The sequence below is a fragment of the Drosophila miranda genome, unplaced genomic scaffold (assembly GCF_003369915.1).
Source record: "Drosophila miranda strain MSH22 unplaced genomic scaffold, D.miranda_PacBio2.1 Contig_AX1_pilon, whole genome shotgun sequence".
Classification (NCBI taxonomy): domain Eukaryota; kingdom Metazoa; phylum Arthropoda; class Insecta; order Diptera; family Drosophilidae; genus Drosophila; species Drosophila miranda.
In genome coordinates, this window is record NW_022881665.1 from 90150 (window position 1) to 110770 (window position 20621).

The 20621-nt window shown below is 44.0% G+C and overlaps 2 long non-coding RNA genes and 2 pseudogenes across 2 annotated transcripts; all 4 read left to right on the top strand.

Moving 5' to 3' along the window:
* The first annotated feature begins 155 nt into the window (after positions 1–155).
* Positions 156–741, top strand: LOC117195271. The gene is made up of 2 exons (XR_004475017.1): positions 156–327; positions 683–741. It is a non-coding gene; the product is annotated as an uncharacterized LOC117195271 (long non-coding RNA).
* A 789-nt stretch (positions 742–1530) lies between these two features.
* Positions 1531–2007, top strand: LOC117195268. The gene is made up of 2 exons (XR_004475016.1): positions 1531–1748; positions 1809–2007. It is a non-coding gene; the product is annotated as an uncharacterized LOC117195268 (long non-coding RNA).
* A 5464-nt stretch (positions 2008–7471) lies between these two features.
* Positions 7472–9992, top strand: LOC117195272 (annotated as a pseudogene).
* A 6070-nt stretch (positions 9993–16062) lies between these two features.
* Positions 16063–18542, top strand: LOC117195265 (annotated as a pseudogene).
* Positions 18543–20621: the final 2079 nt, after the last annotated feature.

The following is a 20621-nucleotide window of genomic DNA, read 5'->3' on the forward strand; positions in this document are numbered from 1 at the left end:
CGCTTTGTGGCTATTTTTCGTGAACTGTGATTGTGAGTGGTGTCGGTGGCATAGGCATAGTCTGCGAGTGATCATTTGTGTCTTGGCATTTGCATTAATCTTAAATTGTTTCTTTGGGAACGCATTTAACTGGACGTGTGTGTACAGAGCGGATTTTGCATCAACGCGAAGGCGAGGAAGTTTTTTGTGTTCGAGTGAACGCCAAGGCAAAGGGACATCAGAGCAAAATGGCCGCAAAACCGGAGGATAAAAGCACAGAATATACCGGATCGTCTCTTCGACTCCAATCAACGCAGGACGTATAAGCGTATGCGCTTCTTTGGAAAGGTAAGACTTGCCCCAGAAGTGGATCATTGTGTTCTAGGGAATCCTCATGCACATTTTAACAACTCTGCGCAGCCTCACAGCGCTGGGCATACACATATGTATGCAAGGGCATGCAAACCAACACATACAAGCATGCGGCTTACATCTATTTTCGCCTCAGTTTCCTTTGGCACCCTTCCACTGTTTATGTGTGAACGCGTGCGTGGTGTGCCTGGTAGAGTTGTCAAAGAATGACGGCCAGCCACATACATGCATGCAAACGTACATTCTTTTTTTTTTGTCGCGTCGCATTCAATTTACAATTATTTAGTAAAAAATTGTGGCTATAATGAGATGTTTGCAATTGCTTGTGTAGGGCGGCTTTGCCAAGTGCTACGAAATCATCGATGTGGAGACCGACGATGTTTTTGCCGGCAAAATCGTATCAAAGAAGCTGATGATCAAGCACAACCTGAAGGAGAAGACGCTCAGGAGATTACCATTCATCGTAGTCTCAATCATCCCAACATAGTGAAGTTCCATAGCTATTTCGAGAATGTCCAGAACATTTACATTGTCCTGGACCTTTGCAAGAAGCGGGTAAGTACGCCGGAAATTCAGCATAGCATGCGTTCTTCCGAACTAATGGATCCCGCCTTTTTGCCACTCAGTCGATGATGGAGCTGCACAAGCGCCGGAAAAGCATCACGGAGTTCGAGTGCCGCTACTACATTTCCAGATCATCCAAGGCGTCAAGTATCTGCACGACACCGCATTATCCATCGCGACTTGAAGCTAGGAAACCTGTTCTTGAACGATATGCTGCACGTGAAGATTGGCGACTTTGGCCTAGCCACTCGCATCGAATATGAGGCGAACGCAAGAAGACTCTGTGCGGCACCCAAACTACATTGCCCCAGAAATTTCTCACCAAAAAGGGGCATTCGTTCGAAGTGGACATATGGTCCATTGGCTGCGTCATGTAACTCTGTTGGTAGGCCAACCCCGTTTGAGACCAAAACGCTGAAAAAACACTTATTCAAAGATCAAGAAGTGCGAGTACAGAGTGCCAAGCTACTTGAGAAACTGCTGCCTGATATGGTGATCTCCATGCTCCAGCCGAACCCTGAGAGCCGCCCAGCAATTGGCCAGTTGCTGAACTACGACTTCTGAAGGGCTCGAAGGTGCCAACGTTCTTGCAAGCTCTTGCCTAACTATGGCTCGCGAATTGGCATCAACGACACCATTGAAGACTCCATTCATCGCAAGCCGCTGATGGAGATGAACGGCATTAGGGATGATACTCGTCTGGAGTCAACATTCCTCAATACCAACTTGCACGACGCCATCACTGCCTCGCCCAGGTGTGCCGCCACAACGAAGACTACCGCAGCGACATTGAGAGCTTGCACCAGCAGCTCACCAATCTGATCAACAACAAGGTTTGTAATCATTGCAGTGATTGTATTGTTAAATAATTATTAATCATCTCGTGCTTACAGCCGCGCATACTGCAAGGCAATCTCGAGGATGAGAATACCGATCCTGCAGCACAGCCGCTCTTCTGGATATCCAAATGGGTCGACTACAGTGAAAAAATACGGCTTCGGTTATCAGCTCTGTGATGAGGGCATTGGCGTTATGTTCAACGACACAACCAAATTGATTCTGCTTCCGAACCAGATCAACGTCCACTTCATAGACAAGGACGGAAAGGAGAGCTACATGACTACGACGATTACTGCAAGACGCTTGATAAAAAGATGAAGCTGCTTTCCTACTTCAAGCGTTACATGATCGAGCATTCTCGTGAAGGCTGGAGCCATAATGTGAACATTGAGAGTGATCAGATATCGCGTATGCCCATTTGCACTCCTGGTTCCGCACAACGGTGTGCTGTGGTCATGCATCTTACCACGGTTCCGTACAGGTAGCTACACAAATTTAGTAATGCTCTCCCGACTTATAGAAATTAACCAAAACTATTCCTGATTTCAGCTTAATTTTTCGGATCACATGAAGCTCATTCTTTGTCCGCGTATGAGTGCCATTACATACATGGATCACGAGAAAGAACTTCCGCACATATCGCTTCTCGACCATCGTGGAGAACGGTGTGTCCAAAGAATTATATCAAAAGATACGCTATGCCCAAGAAAAACTTAGAAAAATGCTGGAGAAGATGTTTGTTTAATTGTTGGATGATGTTCACCATCTCCACACCTACCAGCGGACTATCATTCTAAGGCAAAATGTTAGTTTAAGCTAAATCACGAACGCCTTAGCCAACCCAACCTAACCATTCATCTGTTCCCACGCCAATTCTTTCCCACAATCGTAGTTTCTGTCCAAATTTGTATTTACTGTTTAACGTTTTTTTTTTTTGTTTGGCTTTGCATTCCATTTTAGTTCCCTGTTTAACGTTTATATCTGTTCAAATATTTTTCGTAACACGAATATCGAAAGAAATTATTATAAATAAAAATAAATGTATACTTTTAGAAATTACATGTAATCCTCGATCGCCCACGCATCATTTCAACAATTCGAACATTTGTGTAGAAAAAAACAACAAACAAAACATGGATGTTAACTATTAGAACCCTGCGGTTTGGGAGTAAACATTTCTTTTGTATTTTTACCTAAGCTAATAAAATTTGAACCACTGTAGTAATAAATACAATGCTTCTCAAATTATTCAAATTGGAAGATTTTACGTCTCAAATTGATTCTAGAATGTCTTATGTATTATATTTTCTGTTTTCTGAGTACCGTCGGCCAAATTTCTATTGTTTCGGCTGACGCACGAATTAGGAAACTTGAAACAATTTATCGCAGTTCCGGTGTAAGTATCGTGTAATTTTTTTTTTTTGGAGGTATAGAGAAAGATCGGATATAAAAAAAAGACTTTAAATACAGTGTTTTTTCCCGCAGTATACGTCAGGTTGCCCATCTGTTGATGTTAATGTAGGTGACAATTTTGTTGTTCGCTGTGTGGGTGGCTCATCAATCTCCGTGGTGTCTTTGATCACGTTGTGGAACGTTTGATTGCCACATCTTCTGGAAAGAGCGGCGCTAGACGAGTGATAGGGCGCTTGTATACGCCAGATGCTGTCTTAACGTCAACCACTCGTACGTGGTTGTCCTGTCCAGGATATGTCTTAATGATGCGACCCATTGGCCACTTCATTACAGGAAGGTTGTCTTCCTTAACCAAAACTAATAATCCTTCAGGTACGTTTGGTGAAGCGGTCTTCCATTTATGCCGAGCTTGCAATTCTTGGAGGTATTCTGTAGACCATTGTTTCCAGAATGAATGCTTTAGGCGCGATACCAATTCCCAGCGCTTGACCAATGTTCTTCCTTGTTGATCAGTATTGACGTCAGGAGGCGTTGTCAATGGTTCACCAATCAAGAAGTGTCCTGGGGTGAGCGCTGTTGTATCAGTGGGATCATTTGACATTGAGTGATGGGTCGAGAATTGAGAATTGCTTTAATTTCGATTATCACTGTGGTTTTAGTTCTTCAAATGTCAATGAGGCTGTGTTGTGGTTGTTATCAACAGCTTTTTTCTGATTTTACCGCCGCTTCCCAGAGGCCGCCAAAACGATGGAGCCTGGGAGGAATGAATTTAAAATCACTTGTTTTTTTGTTGCAATGATTCGTGATCAGAGCACTTGCCTTTGAGCTGAATATAGAGTCTTCTAATTCTTTAAGCTGGTTGTTTGCACCCACAAAGTCGTTGCATTGTCGCAATGAATAGTTTGGCACTTCCCACGTCTGCTTAAGAATCGACGCAGGGCGGCCAAGAATGCATCTGTGGTCAGGTCGCTTACCAGCTCCAGGTGTACTGCTTTGTGGAAAAGCAGCAGAACACGGCGATGTATGCCTTTTCCCTGGTCTTTTCCCTCGGATCTTATGGTGGATCGAGATTGGTCCACAGTAGTCGACGCCTGCATTAAGAAACGGGCGTGCTTGTGTGACTCGTTGTGCTGGGAGATTGCCCATGATCTGGTGCATCAGCTTTGGTCTAGCCTTGGTGCATCTAACACAGCTGTGGATGATGCTTCTAGCCATTGTCTTGTCATTGATAATCCAATATTGTTGTCTTGGATTGCCCTTAATGCTTGAGCACCACAATGCATGTTCTCCTCATGTAGCTCCCGCAAGATCATTTTGACGATTGGGTCATTGTAAGGCAGCAAAACTGGGTGTTTTGCGTTGTATGGAAGTAGAGCTTCTTCAAGTCTACCACCAAACTCGGATGAGCTCATCGTCTCCTAGGAAGGGAGATAACGATATGATCGAGCTCTTTCTATCCACAGTCTTATAGCGTTGGAACTGTTTTTAACTCTGCTGTAAACTCGACTTGTTGTATGGTTTCGCAGGATTATAGTGCGGGCGTGGCAAGCTTACATGTTTAGCTTTTCTCTCAGATTGCTGGGTTTCAATGTTGGGTGCCTTCGTCCAGTTGTCTCGAGATCCGTGCAGGAATAATGGTCCATATAACCACAGATTGTGATCTGCCAGTCTGCTCGCTGCGATTCCTCTCGACAGGACATCGGCTGCGTTGTTGGCCGATGACACGTGACGCATTGTGACTGGTTTGTTAATGCCTGGATTTTGGCTATTCGATTTGCCACAAAGGTATGGTATGTTGATGACGATGCGTTTATCCAGGATAACACAACGGTGGGAATCACTCCAACACCATCCTGAAACCGTGTTAATGTCCATGTGCAGACCCTGTCGGACTCGGTTTTTGAGCTCGGCACCGAGGACTGCAGCACAAAGTTCAACCGTGGTAGCGATTGTTTGGCTGTCGGCGCCACACGTGATTTCGAAGAGAGCAGTCTTACTGACACTTGGTTGTTTTTTTATGTAGCGCGTACATATACAGCTGCGCCATATGCTCGTTCTGATGCATCTAACAAACGTATGGAGTTCTTGGGTAACTGGAGTTTTACCATCGTAGATATGCGGGGAACTTGCATTTTGTTCAATGTTTGTAGTCGTCCCGGTATTCTTTCCATTCGGTTTGGTGTTGTAATGGTAATTCGTCATCCCAATCCAGTTTGAGCTCCCAAAGTTGTTGCATGAAGATTTTTGCCTTTACTACCACCGGTGCAAAGAGTCCTAGTGGGTCAAAGATTTGGGCCAGTTCGGAACATACACCCGTTTGGTGATGCGTGTAGCCTGGCTTTTCTGTGTTCGTCCACACAATGTATCCTTCTTCGGCATCCAGATGAGACCCAGAGTTTTCACGCTGTAGTGCTCTAGTGTCTCTCCTAGTTTTACATCGGTTACAGTATCCTCTTTGGGGATTCCTTGGAGAAGTTGCTCATTGTTGGAGCACCACTTGCGCAATTTGAATCCGGACGTAGCAATATTTTATTTAGTTCTTGTCGAACATGAATTGCCTCTGGAATCGTGTTTGCTCCAGTTAGACAGTCGTCAACATAGAAATCGGTTTTTAATGTTGTTGATCCTACTGGTAGTCTGTCTTTGTATTGTATTGCCAAATGATCCAGACATTTCGTTGCTAGGAACGGATCTGCTGGATCAGATCGCTTTCTTTGGGACCTACTGAAGTTTCTCATGCTTTTCTTTAGGGACGATTTGACGTTCCCCACGAGCACTAGACGTCTGTGATAGCTTATCCATGCATTCGGTAAAAATCGTAATGTATTGCTTACATGTTGTACGTAAGTCTTCACGGAATTTTACGTATTCATCCGTTTTGTCTGTATCGCGAAGTTTGGAGTCGTTTTTGTTAAAGCGATTCCACGCATTTTCGAGTGCTGATATTTGGGCTTGAAAATAAGAGGCCGTTTGCTTTCGTTCTTGGGAATCTTTTTTAAATTTCCGAATGCACCTCGATATTTCCTCACCAATCTCTTGCTGCACATCCATTGCATTGTAGCGGCAGCTTCTGCCTCCATATGTGTATCCATTCTATCTGTTTGTACTTATTACTTCTGACCCGTTGGGAGTGTTTTATTTGCTTTGCAGCTGGATACGCTCGAAATCGCAACCGTTGTCGGTCAGAAAGGTAATAGTACAGGTGATGTGTTGGATGGAGGGATTTGTGCTGTTTCCAATCTATGGAACGCACGGAACAACAAAAATTTATTACCTTGGTGGTAATCGAATTCTATAGCTGTTTTTCTGTTGGCTGATAACCTGAATATGTCAGATTTGCCAAAGTGATACTTATTGGTAGGAGATGCTACCGTAAGTGTACGCCCTGATGCCAAATTTTTATTGAAGATGTCCTGTTGACTGCTTCAATCTGATGTCCAGATCGAATCCTTTCACTGTAGCTTGTCTGACAGTTTGAAAGGATGACCAAGATCGGGGTCACCAAATGTTAATGTGTGTGTGTGTGTAGGAAGCTGGGTTGCATACGGTACATAAACCGTCTACAGTTTGGTCGTCGCAACTAGAACTTGAACCAGTTGGACTGCGGAGTGGGTATCCTACGGTGCGCAAGGGAGGGTCTGAAGACACGGCGACAGCCTCTGATGATTGCGATGGAAGATGAGTGACAGGCATTTATGGTACTGTTTCTGATACTGATTTTATTGATAAAACTGATTCTTATTTATAGGTGATAAAGGTACAAAAGTGCTGAGTCTGTAAAATATATGTTTTGTGTATTATGGATAATTTTAGTGTCTGGTGGGCAATTGCGATATTTTGATGGTCAGCAACTGCCCGCTGTCTTTGCCATCTGCGGAGAGAGTGCATTGTCAGCAGAACTCACTGCAGTGGCCAGTGTGTTGTCGTGAGGTATTATATTACATGTTAAATAGAACACTGTGTCACGGTGCCACTGTGTTATGCCGACGGGTATTATAAACTATTACTTAAGCATATTTCTGCAACTGAACAAAATAGAGTGCTCTGATTTCAGAAAAGTAGTTGCGTTGACTTATCAGTCTCACAAGTATATAAAAATTCATCTACTAAAATTTATTATAGCTCGATTATGTACAGCGCACATCACTAATTTTCATTGGCATTTAAATCGAACGGTTTCGGCGCGTTCTCCGCTTTGTGGCTATTTTTTCGTGAACTGTGAATTGTGAGTGGTGTCGGTGGGCATAGGCATAGTCTGCGAGTGATCATTTGTGTCTTGCATTTGCATTAATCTTAAATTGTTTCTTTGGGAACGCATTTAACTGGACGTGGTGTGTACAGAGCGGATTTTGCATCAACGCGAAGGCGAGGAAGTTTTTTGTGTTTCGAGTGAACGCCAAGGCAAAGGGACATCAGAGCAAAATGGCCGCAAAACCAGAGGATAAAAGCACAGATATACCGGATCGTCTCTTCGACTCCAATCAACGCAGGACGTATAAGCGTATGCGCTTCTTTGGAAAGGTAAGACTTGCCCCAGAAGTGGATCATTGTGTTCTAGGGAATCCTCATGCACATTTTAACAACTCTGCGCAGCCTCACAGCGCTGGGCATACACATATGTATGTAAGGGCATGCAAACCAACACATACAAGCATGCGGCTTACATCTATTTTCGCCTCAGTTTCCTTTGGCACCCTTCCACTGTTTTATGTGTGAACGCCGTGCGTGTGTGTGCCTGGTAGAGTTGTCAAAGAAGTGACGGCCCAGCCACATACATGCATGCAAACGTACATTCTTTTTTTTTTGTCGCGTCGCATTCAATTTACAATTATTTAGTAAAAAATTGTGGCTATAATGAGATGTTTTGCAATTGCTTGTGTAGGGCGGCTTTGCCAAGTGCTACGAAATCATCGATGTGGAGACCGACGATGTTTTTTGCCGGCAAAAATCGTATCAAAGAAGCTGATGATCAAGCACAACCAGAAGGAGAAGACCGCTCAGGAGATTACCATTTCATCGTAGTCTCAATCATCCCAACATAGTGAAGTTCCATAGCTATTTCGAGGATGTCCAGAACATTTACATTGTCCTGGAGCTTTGCAAGAAGCGGTAAGTACGCCGGAAATTCAGCATAGCATGCGTTCTTCCGAACTAATGGATCCCGCCTTTTTGCCACTCAGTCGATGATGGAGCTGCACAAGCGCCGGAAAAGCATCACGGAGTTCGAGTGCCGCTACTACATTTACCAGATCATCCAAGGCGTCAAGTATCTGCACGACAACCGCATTATCCATCGCGACTTGAAGCTAGGAAACCTGTTCTTAAACGATATGCTGCACGTGAAGATTGGCGACTTTGGCCTAGCCACTCGCATCGAATATGAGGGCGAACGCAAGAAGACTCTGTGCGGCACCCCAAACTACATTGCCCCAGAAATTCTCACCAAAAAGGGGCATTCGTTCGAAGTGGACATATGGTCCATTGGCTGCGTCATGTACACTCTGTTGGTAGGCCAACCCCCGTTTGAGACCAAAACGCTGAAGGACACTTATTCAAAGATCAAGAAGTGCGAGTACAGAGTGCCAAGCTACTTGAGAAAACCTGCTGCTGATATGGTGATCTCCATGCTCCAGCCGAACCCTGAGAGCCGCCCAGCAATTGGCCAGTTGCTGAACTACGACTTCCTGAAGGGCTCGAAGGTGCCAACGTTCTTGCCAAGCTCTTGCCTAACTATGGCTCCGCGAATTGGCATCAACGACACCATTTGAAGACTCCATTCATCGCAAGCCGCTGATGGAGATGAACGGCATTAGGGATGATACTCGTCTGGAGTCAACATTCCTCAATACCAACTTGCACGACGCCATCACTGCCTTGGCCCAGGTGTGCCGCCACAACGAAGACTACCGCAGCGACATTGAGAGCTTGCACCAGCAGCTCACCAATCTGATCAACAACAAGGTTTGTAATCATTGCAGTGATTGTATCTGTTAAATAATTATTAATCATCTCGTGCTTACAGCCGCGCATTACTGCAAGGCAATCTCGGGGATGAGAATACCGATCCTGCAGCACAGCCGCTCTTCTGGATATCCAAATGGGTCGACTACAGTGACAAATACGGCTTCGGTTATCAGCTCTGTGATGAGGGCATTGGCGTTATGTTCAACGACACAACCAAATTGATTCTGCTTCCGAACCAGATCAACGTCCACTTCATAGACAAGGACGGAAAGGAGAGCTACATGACTACGACCGATTACTGCAAGACGCTTGATAAAAAGATGAAAGCTGCTTTCCTACTTCAAGCGTTACATGATCGAGCATCTCGTGAAGGCTGGAGCCAATAATGTGAACATTGAGAGTGATCAGATATCGCGTATGCCCCATTTGCACTCCTGGTTCCGCACAACGTGTGCTGTGGTCATGCATCTTACCAACGGTTCCGTACAGGTAGCTACACAAATTTAGTAAATGCTCTCCCGACTTATAGAAATTAACCAAAACTATTCCTGATTTCAGCTTAATTTTTCGGATCACATGAAGCTCATTCTTTGTCCGCGTATGAGTGCCATTACATACGTGGATCACGAGAAGAACTTCCGCACATATCGCTTCTCGACCATCGTGGAGAACGGTGTGTCCAAAGATTTATATCAAAAGATACGCTATGCCCAAGAAAAACTTAGAAAAATGCTGGAGAAGATGTTTCTTTAATTGTTGGATGATGTTCACCATCTCCACAACCTACCAGCGGACTATCATTCTAAGGCAAAATGTTAGTTTAAGCTAAATCACGAACGCCTTAGCCAACCCAACCTAACCCTCGGGGTCGACTTAAAATATCACCAATTCCCCATTCATCTGTTCCCACGCCAATTCTTTCCCACAATCGTAGTTTCTGTCCAAATTTGTATTTACTGTTTAAACGTTTTTTTTTTGTTTGTTTTTGCATTCCACTTTAGTTCCCTGTTTAACGTTTATATCTGTTCAAATATTTTTCGTACACGAATATCGAAAGAAATTATTAATAAATAAAAATAAATGTATACTTTTAGAAATTACAAGTAATCCTCGATCGCCCACGCATCATTTCAACAATTCGAACATTTGTGTAGAAAAAACAACAAACAAAACATGGATGTTAACTATTAGAACCCTGCGGTTTGGGAGTAAACATTTCTTTTGTATTTTTACCTAAGCTAATAAAATTTGAACCACTGTAGTAATAAATACAATGCTTCTCAAATTATTCAAATTGGAAGATTTTTACGTCTCAAATTGATTCTAGGAATGTCTTATGTATTATATTTCTGTTTTCTGAGTACCGTCGGCCAAATTTCTATTGTTTCGGCTGACGCACGAATTAGGAAACTTGAAACAATTTATCGCAGTTCAGGTGTAAGTATCGTGGTAATTTTTTTTTTTGGAGGTATAGAGAAAGATCGGATATAAAAAAAAGACTTTAAATACAGTGTTTTTTCCCGCAGTATACGTCAGGTTGCCCATCTGTTGATGTTAATGTAGGTGACAATTTTGTTGTTCGCTGTGTGGGTGGCTCATCAATCTCCGTGGTGTCACTGATCACGTTGTGGGAACGTTTGATTGCCACATCTTCTGGAAAGAGCGGCGCTAGACGAGTGATAGGGCGCTTGTATACGCCAGATGCTGTCTTAACGTCAACCACTCGTACGTGGTTGTCCTGTCCAGGATATGTCTTAATGATGCGACCCATTGGCCACTTCATTACAGGAAGGTTGTCTTCCTTAACCAAAACTAATAATCCTTCAGGTACGTTTGGTGAAGCGGTCTTCCATTTATGCCGAGCTTGCAATTCTTGGAGGTATTCTGTAGACCATTGTTTCCAGAATGAATGCTTTAGGCGCGATACCAATTCCAGCGCTTGACCAATGTTCTTCCTTGTTGATCAGTATTGACGTCAGGAGGCGTTGTCAATGGTTCACCAATCAAGAAGTGTCCTGGGTGAGCGCTGTTGTATCAGTGGGATCATTTGACATTGGAGTGATGGGTCGAGAATTGAGAATTGCTTTAATTTCGATTATCACTGTGTTTAGTTCTTCAAATGTCAATGAGGCTGTGTTGGTGGTTGTTATCAACAGCTTTTTTTCTGATTTTACCGCCGCTTCCCAGAGGCCGCCAAACGATGGAGCCCTGGGAGGAATGAATTTAAAATCCACTTGTTTTTTGTTGCAATGATTCGTGATCAGAGCACTTGCCTTTGAGCTGAATATAGAGTCTTCTAATTCTTTAAGCTGGTTGTTTGCACCCACAAAGTTCGTTGCATTGTCGCAATGAATAGTTTGGCACTTCCCACGTCTGCTTAAGAATCGACGCAGGGCGGCCAAGAATGCATCTGTGGTCAGGTCGCTTACCAGCTCCAGGTGTACTGCCTTTGTGGAAAAGCAGCAGAACACGGCGATGTATGCCTTTTCCCTGGTCTTTTCCCTCGGATCTTATGGTGGATCGAGATTGGTCCACAGTAGTCGACGCCTGCATTAAGAAACGGGCGTGCTTGTGTGACTCGTTGTGCTGGGAGATTGCCCATGATCTGGTGCATCAGCTTTGGTCTAGCCTTGGTGCATCTAACACAGCTGTGGATGATGCTTCTAGCCATTGTCTTGTCATTGATAATCCAATATTGTTGTCTTGCGATTGCCCTTAATGCTTGAGCACCACAATGCATGTTCTCCTCATGTAGCTCCCGCAAGATCATTTTGACGATTGGGTCATTGTAAGGCAGCAAAACTGGGTGTTTTGCGTTGTATGGAAGTAGAGCTTCTTCAAGTCTACCACCAACTCGGATGAGCTCATCGTCTCCTAGGAAGGGAGATAACGATATGATCGAGCTCTTTCTATCCACAGTCTTATAGCGTTGGAACTGTTTTAACTCTGCTGTAAACTCGACTTGTTGTATGGTTCGCAGGATTATAGTGCGGGCGTGGCAAGCTTACATGTTTAGCTTTTCTCTCAAGATTGCTGGGTTCTATGTTGGGTGCCTTCGTCCAGTTGTCTCGAGATCCGTGCAGGAATAATGGTCCATATAACCACAGATTGTGATCTGCCAGTCTGCTCGCTGCGATTCCTCTCGACAGGACATCGGCTGCGTTGTTGGCCGATGACACGTGACGCCATTGTGACTGGTTTGTTAATGCCTGGATTTTGGCTATTCGATTTGCCACAAAGGTATGGTATGTTGATGACGATGCGTTTATCCAGGATAACACAACGGTGGAATCACTCCAACACCATCCTAAAACCGTGTTAATGTCCATGTGCAGATCCTGTCGAACTCGGTTTGTGAGCTCGGCACCGAGGACTGCAGCACAAAGTTCTAACCGTGGTAGCGATTGTTTGGCTGTCGGCGCCACACGTGATTTCGAACAGAGCAGTCTTACTGACACTTGGTTGTTTTTGTATGTAGCGCGTACATATACAGCTGCGCCATATGCTCGTTCTGATGCATCTACAAACGTATGGAGTTCTTGGGTAACTGGAGTTTTACCATCGTAGATATGCCGGGGAACTTGCATTTTGTTCAATGTTTGTAAGTCGTCCCGGTATTCTTTCCATTCGGTTTGGTGTTGTAATGGTAATTCGTCATCCCAATCCAGTTTGAGCTCCCAAAGTTGTTGCATGAAGATTTTTGCCTTTACTACCACCGGTGCAAAGAGTCCTAGTGGGTCAAAGATTTGGCCAGTTCGGAACATACCACCCGTTTGGTGATGCGTGTAGCCTGGCTTTTCTGTGTTCGTCCACACAATGTATCCTTCTTCGGCATCCAGATGAGACCCAGAGTTTTCACGCTGTAGTGCTCTAGTGTCTCTCCTAGTTTTACATCGGTTACAGTATCCTCTTTGGGGATTCCTTGGAGAAGTTGCTCATTGTTGGAGCACCACTTGCGCAATTTGAATCCGGACGGTAGCAATATTTTATTTAGTTCTTGTCGAACATGAATTGCCTCTGAATCGTGTTTGCTCCAGTTAGACAGTCGTCAACATAGAAATCGGTTTTTAATGTTGTTGATCCTACTGGTAGTCTGTCTTTGTATTGTATTGCCAAATGATCCAGACATTTCGTTGCTAGGAACGGAGCAGCTGTTGTCCCATATGTTACTGTTTTCAGGCGATAGTACCTTGATCTCTTCGGATGGATTGTTTCTCCAGACTATCATCTGATAGAATTGATCCTCCGGGTTCATCCACACTTGCCGTACATCTTTTCTATGTCCGCTGTGAATACGTACTTATGAATTCGAAATCGTAGCAGAATGGACATAAGTTCGCTCTGAACGGTGGGTCCAGCCTGCAGAATGTCGTTCAAAGATTTCCCGCTTGTTGATTTGCATGAGGCATCGAATACTACCCGAAGCTTTGTGGTGGTGCTTTCAGGTTTGAGTACACAATGATGTGGAATGAAGTAGTGCCTTTTTGGGAACTTTTGATGCTGGCACCACCTTCATATGTCCTAGTCCTTCATACTCTTCCATGAAGTCCACATAACTCTTCCAAGTTTCTGGTGAGCTTCGCCGCTCCAACGCTAGGAATCTTTTTGTTGCGGTTTCCAACGACTCCCCCAGGCTGAAGGGTGGCAATCAATATCGGATCCCATGTAGATATATTGATGCCCAATCCCTTTAGTGATGCAAGGGATTCTATGGTTGTTATATACAACTCTTTTTAATGACTTGGGATCGTCATTAATTGTTTGGTGATTGAGGAAGCGGTTCAGTACCGTGTTCGAAACATCTCTGGGATTGTTGTATGCGTCAACTAGTATTTCCCAAGCGGCATCATAATTTTCTTCCTTTAGATCGATATGTCGAATCAATCTTTCTGCCTCGCCGGTAACGGTGGTTTTAAGATACCACATCTTTTTCACCGTAGGCATGTTGGTCTCATGCACCATGCATGAGAACAGATCGAAGAACTGGGTCCACTTTAATAGATCCCCATCAAACTTTGGGATGCTGATGCGTGGAAGCTGCATGTTATCCGTGTTTGGTGCGGCTGATTTTGCCAATGCTCTTTGGACCTTACTTTCCAGTGTTAGGTAGGATTCCATGTCATATCCTCCTTCCACTGGGTCCTCGTATTCCTCATGAATTGTGAAGTGGACTTCCTGCGCTTGAGTCCATAGTGATTTTATCAAATCACTTGATGTGCGTCCTTCCGCCTCTGAAAGTTGTTTCAGATTGCGTTTAACGGACTCTACTATGGCCTTTTGTCGGCGACATAGTGAAAGCAGTTTTCTGTAATCCTTCGAGGACTGCTGGATCAGATCGCTTTCTTTGGGACCTACTGAGGGTTTCTCATGCTTTTCTTTAGGGACGATTTGACGTTCCCCACGAGCATTCGGTAAAAATCGTAATGTATTGCTTACATGTTGTACGTAAGTCTTCACGGAATTTTACGTATTCATCCGTTTTGTCTGTATCGCGAAGTTTGGAGTCGTTTTTGTTAAAGCGATTCCACGCATTTTCGAGTGCTGATATTTTGGCTTGAAAATAAGAGGCCGTTTGCTTTCGTTCTTGGGAATCTTTTTTAAAGTTCCGAATGCACCTCGATATTTCCTCACCAATCTCTTGCTGCACATCCATTGCCATTGTAGCGGCAGCTTCTGCCTCCATATGTGTATCCATTCTATCTGTTTGTACTTATTACTTCTGACCCGTTGGGAGTGTTTTATTTGCTTTGCAGCTGGATACGCTCCGAATCGCAACCGTTGTCGGTCAGAAAGGTAATAGTACAGGTGATGTGTTGGATGGAGGGATTTGTGCTGTTTCCAATCTATGGAACGCACGGAACAACAAAAATTGATTACCTTGGTGGTAATCGAATTCTATAGCTGTTTTCTGTTGGCTGATAACCTGAATATGTCAGATTTGCCAAAGTGATACTTATTGGTAGGAGATGCTACCGTAAGTGTATAGCCTGATGCCAAATTTTTATTGAAGATGTCCTGTTGACTGCTTCAATCTGATGTCCAGATCGAATCCTTTCACTGTAGCTTGTCTGACAGTTTGAAAGGATGACCAAGGTCGGGGTCACCAAATGTTAATGTGTGTGTGTGTATAGGAAGCTGGGTTGCATACGGTACATAAACCGTCTACAGTTTGGTCGTCGCAACTAGAACTTGAACCAGTTGGACTGCGGAGTGGGTATCCTACGGTGCGCAAGGGAGGGTCTGAAGACACGGCGACAGCCTCTGATGATTGCGATGGAAGATGAGTGACAGGCAGTTATGGTACTGTTTCTGATACTGATTTTATTGATAAAACTGATTCTTATTTATAGGTGATAAAAGATACAAAAGTGCTGAGTCTGTAAAATATATGTTTTGTGTATTATGGATAATTTTAGTGTCTGGTGGGCAATTGCGATATTTTGATGGTCAGCAACTGCCCCGCTGTCTTTGCCATCTGCGGAGAGAGTGCATTGTCAGCAGAACTCACTGCAGTGCCAGTGTGTTGTCATGAGGTATTATATTACATGTTAAATAGAACACTGTGTCACGGTGCCACTGTGTTATGCCGACGGGTATTATAAACTATTACTAAGCATATTTCTGCAACTGAACAAAAATAGAGTGCTCTGATTTCAGAAAAGTTAGTTGCGTTGACTTATCAGTCTCACAAGTATATAAAAATTCATCTACTAAAATTTATTATAGCTCGATTTATGTACAGCGCACATCACTAAATTTTCATTGCATTTAAATCGAACGGTTTCGGCGCGTTCTCGCTTTGTGGCTTATTTTTCGTGAACTTTGAATTGTGAGTGGTGTCGGTGGCATAGGCATAGTCTGCGAGTGATCATTTGTGTCTTGCATTTGCATTAATCTTAAAATTGTATCTTTGGGAACGCATTTAACTGGACGTGGTGTGTACAGAGCGGATTTTGCATCAACGCGAAGGCGAGGAAGTTTTTTTGTGTTTCGAGTGAACGCCAAGGCAAAGGGACATCAGAGCAAAATGGCCGCAAAACCGGAGGATAAAAGCACAGATATACCGGATCGTCTCTTCGACTCCAATCAACGCAGGACGTATAAGCGTATGCGCTTCTTTGGAAAGGTAAGACTTGCCCCAGAAGTGGATCATTGTGTTCTAGGGAATCCTCATGCACATTTTAACAACTCTGCGCAGCCTCACAGCGCTGGGCATACACATATGTATGTAAGGGCATGCAAACCAACACATACAAGCATGCGGCTTACATCTATTTTCGCCTCAGTTTCCTTTGGCACCCTTCCACTGTTTTATGTGTGAACGCGTGCGTGTGTGTGCCTGGTAGAGTTGTCAAAGAAGTGACGGCCCAGCCACATACATGCATGCAAACGTACATTCTTTTTTTTTTGGCGCGTCGCATTCAATTTACAATTATTTAGTAAAAAATTGTGGCTATAATGAGATGTTTTGCAATTGCTTGTGCAGGGCGGCTTTGCCAAGTGCTACGAAATCATCGATGTGGAGACCGACGATGTTTTTGCCGGCAAAATCGTATCAAAGAAGCTGATGATCAAGCACAACCAGAAGGAGAAGACCGCTCAGGAGATTACCATTCATCGTAGTCTCAATCATCCCAACATAGTGAAGTTCCATAGCTATTTCGAGGATGTCCAGAACATTTACATTGTCCTGGAGCTTTGCAAGAAGCGGGTAAGTACGCCGGAAATTCAGCATAGCATGCGTTCTTCCGAACTAATGGATCCCGCCTTTTTGCCACTCAGTCGATGATGGAGCTGCACAAGCGCTGGAAAAGCATCACGGAGTTCGAGTGCCGCTACTACATTTACCAGATCATCCAAGGCGTCAAGTATCTGCACGACAACCGCATTATCCATCGCGACTTGAAGCTAGGAAACCTGTTCTTGAACGATATGCTGCACGTGAAGATTGGCGACTTTGGCCTAGCCACTCGCATCGAATATGAGGGCGAACGCAAGAAGACTCTGTGCGGCACCCCAAACTACATTGCCCCAGAAATTCTCACCAAAAAGGGGCATTCGTTCGAAGTGGACATATGGTCCATTGGCTGCGTCCAAACGGCCAACCCCCGTTTGAGACCAAAACGCTGAAGGACACTTATTCAAAGATCAAGAAGTGCGAGTACAGAGTGCCAAGCTACTTGAGAAAACCTGCTGCTGATATGGTGATCTCCATGCTCCAGCCGAACCCTGAGAGCCGCCCAGCAATTGGCCAGTTGCTGAACTACGACTTCCTGAAGGGCTCGAAGGTGCCAACGTTCTTGCCAAGCTCTTGCCTAACTATGGCTCCGCGAATTGGCATCAACGACACCATTGAAGACTCCATTCATCGCAAGCCGCTGATGGAGATGAACGGCATTAGGGATGATACTCGTCTGGAGTCAACATTCCTCAATACCAACTTGCACGACGCCATCACTGCCTTGGCCCAGGTGTGCCGCCACAACGAAGACTACCGCAGCGACATTGAGAGCTTGCACCAGCAGCTCACCAATCTGATCAACAACAAGGTTTGTAATCATTGCAGTGATTGTATCTGTTAAATAATTATTAATCATCTCGTGCTTACAGCCGCGCATACTGCAAGGCAATCTCGGGGATGAGAATACCGATCCTGCAGCACAGCCGGTCTTCTGGATATCCAAATGGGTCGACTACAGTGACAAATACGGCTTCGGTTATCAGCTCTGTGATGAGGGCATTGGCGTTATGTTCAACGACACAACCAAATTGATTCTGCTTCCGAACCAGATCAACGTCCACTTCATAGACAAGGACGGAAAGGAGAGCTACATGACTACGACCGATTACTGCAAGACGCTTGATAAAAAGATGAAGCTGCTTTCCTACTTCAAGCGTTACATGATCGAGCATCTCGTGAAGGCTGGAGCCAATAATGTGAACATTGAGAGTGATCAGATATCGCGTATGCCCCATTTGCACTCCTGGTTCCGCACAACGTGTGCTGTGGTCATGCATCTTACCAACGGTTCCGTACAGGTAGCTACACAAATTTAGTAAATGCTCTCCCGACTAATAGAAATTAACCAAAACTATTCCTGATTTCAGCTTAATTTTTCGGATCACATGAAGCTCATTCTTTGTCCGCGTATGAGTGCCATTACATACATGGATCACGAGAAGAACTTCCGCACATATCGCTTCTCGACCATCGTGGAGAACGGTGTGTCCAAAGATTTATATCAAAAGATACGCTATGCCCAAGAAAAACTTAGAAAAATGCTGGAGAAGATGTTTCTTTAATTGTTGGATGATGTTCACCATCTCCACAACCTACCAGCGGACTATCATTCTAAGGCAAAATGTTAGTTTAAGCTAAATCACGAACGCCTTAGCCAACCCAACCTAACCCTCGGGTCGACTTAAATATCACCAATTCCCATTCATCTGTTCCCACGCCAATTCTTTCCCACAATCGTAGTTTCTGTCCAAATTTGTATTTACTGTTTAACGTTTTTTTTTTTGTTTGTTTTTGCATTCCACTTTAGTTCCCTGTTTAACGTTTATATCTGTTCAAATATTTTCGTACACGAATATCGAAAGAAATTATTAATAAATAAAAATAAATGTATACTTTTAGAAATTACAAGTAATCCTCGATCGCCCACGCATCATTTCAACAATTCGAACATTTGTGTAGAAAAAACAACAAACAAAACATGGATGTTAACTATTAGAACCCTGCGGTTTGGGAGTAAACATTTCTTTTGTATTTTTACCTAAGCTAATAAAATTTGAACCACTGTAGTAATAAATACAATGCTTCTCAAATTATTCAAATTGGAAGATTTTACGTCTCAAATTGATTCTAGGAATGTCTTATGTATTATATTTCTGTTTTCTGAGTACCGTCGGCCAAATTTCTATTGTTTCGGCTGACGCACGAATTAGGAAACTTGAAACAATTTATCGCAGTTCAGGTGTAAGTATCGTGGTAATTTTTTTTTTGGAGGTATAGAGAAAGATCGGATATAAAAAAAAGACTTTAAATACAGTGTTTTTTCCCGTAGTATACGTCAGGTTGCCATCTGTTGATGTTAATGTAGGTGACAATTTTGTTGTTCGCTGTGTGGGTGGCTCATCAATCTCCGTGGTGTCACTGATCACGTTGTGGGAACGTTTGATTGCCACATCTTCTGGAAAGAGCGGCGCTAGACGAGTGATAGGGCGCTTGTATACGCCAGATGCTGTCTTAACGTCAACCACTCGTACGTGGTTGTCCTGTCCAGGATATGTCTTAATGATGCGAACCATTGGCCACTTCATTACAGGAAGGTTGTCTTCCTTAACCAAAACTAATAATCCTTCAGGTACGTTTGGTGAAGCGGTCTTCCATTTATGCCGAGCTTGCAATTCTTGGAGGTATTCTGTAGACCATTGTTTCCAGAATGAATGCTTTAGGCGCGATACCAATTCCCAGCGCTTGACCAATGTTCTTCCTTGTTGATCAGTATTGACGTCAGGAGGCGTTGTCAATGGTTCACCAATCAAGAAGTGTCCTGGGGTGAGCGCTGTTGTATCAGTGGGATCATTTGACATTGGAGTGATGGGTCGAGAATTGAGAATTGCTTTAATTTCGATTATCACTGTGTTTAGTTCTTCAAATGTCAATGAGGCTGTGTTGGTGGTTGTTATCAACAGCTTTTTTGCTGATTTTACCGCCGCTTCCCAGAGGCCCCAAACGATGGAGCCCTGGGAGGAATGAATTTAAAATCCACTTGTTTTTTGTTGCAATGATTCGTGATCAGAGCACTTGCCTTTGAGCTGAATATACAGTCTTCTAATTCTTTAAGCTGGTTGTTTGCACCCACAAAGTTCGTTGCATTGTCGCAATGAATAGTTTGGCACTTCCCACGTCTGCTTAAGAATCGACGCAGGGCGGCCAAGAATGCATCTGTGGTCAGGTCGCTTAACAGCTCCAGGTGTACTGCCTTTGTGGAAAAGCAGCAGAACACGGCGATGTATGCCTTTTCCCTGGTCTTTTCCCTCGGATCTTATGGTGGATCGAGATTGGTCCACAGTAGTCGACGCCTGCATTAAGAAACGGGCGTGCTTGTGTGACTCGTTGTGCTGGGAGATTGCCCATGATCTGGTGCATCAGCTTTGGTCTAGCCTTGGTGCATCTAACACAGCTGTGGATGATGCTTCTAGCCATTGTCTTGTCATTGATAATCCAATATTGTTGTCTTGCGATTGCCCTTAATGCTTGAGCACCACAATGCATTTTCTCCTCATGTAGCTCCCGCAAGATCATTTTGACGATTGGGTCATTGTAAGGCAGCAAAACTGGGTGTTTTGCGTTGTATGGAAGTAGAGCTTCTTCAAGTCTACCACCAACTCGGATGAGCTCATCGTCTCCTAGGAAGGGAGATAACGATATGATCGAGCTCTTTCTATCCACAGTCTTATAGCGTTGGAACTGTTTTAAC